The 228-nt window shown below is 30.7% G+C and overlaps 1 long non-coding RNA gene across 1 annotated transcript in view; it reads left to right on the top strand.

Annotated features, from left to right (window-relative positions):
• The window catches only part of LOC107590513 (uncharacterized), an 8,432-nt gene that overhangs the window by 6,754 nt on the left and 1,450 nt on the right, over window positions 1-228 (top strand). The window lies entirely within an intron of this gene.

Here is a 228-nt window from a genome sequence, read left to right as displayed (position 1 = left end):
AGTAATGATGCTGAAAATACAGCTGCGCATCACAGCAATCATTTAAAAATATAATCACATAGAAAGCAGTTATTTTAAATAGTACAAATATTTCATAACATTACTGCTTTTGCTGTACTTTGGATCAAATACATGCAGCCTTGGTGAGCAGAAGAGACTTCTTTATAAAACATTAAAAAGTCTTACTGTTCAAAAACTGTTGACTGGTAGGTTATATAGATTACAGAA

The sequence above is a fragment of the Sinocyclocheilus grahami genome, unplaced genomic scaffold, assembly GCF_001515645.1.
Source record: "Sinocyclocheilus grahami isolate Dianchi unplaced genomic scaffold, SAMN03320097.WGS_v1.1 scaffold129.1, whole genome shotgun sequence".
Taxonomy (NCBI): domain Eukaryota; kingdom Metazoa; phylum Chordata; class Actinopteri; order Cypriniformes; family Cyprinidae; genus Sinocyclocheilus; species Sinocyclocheilus grahami.
This window is presented reverse-complemented; position numbering and strand designations above follow the sequence as displayed.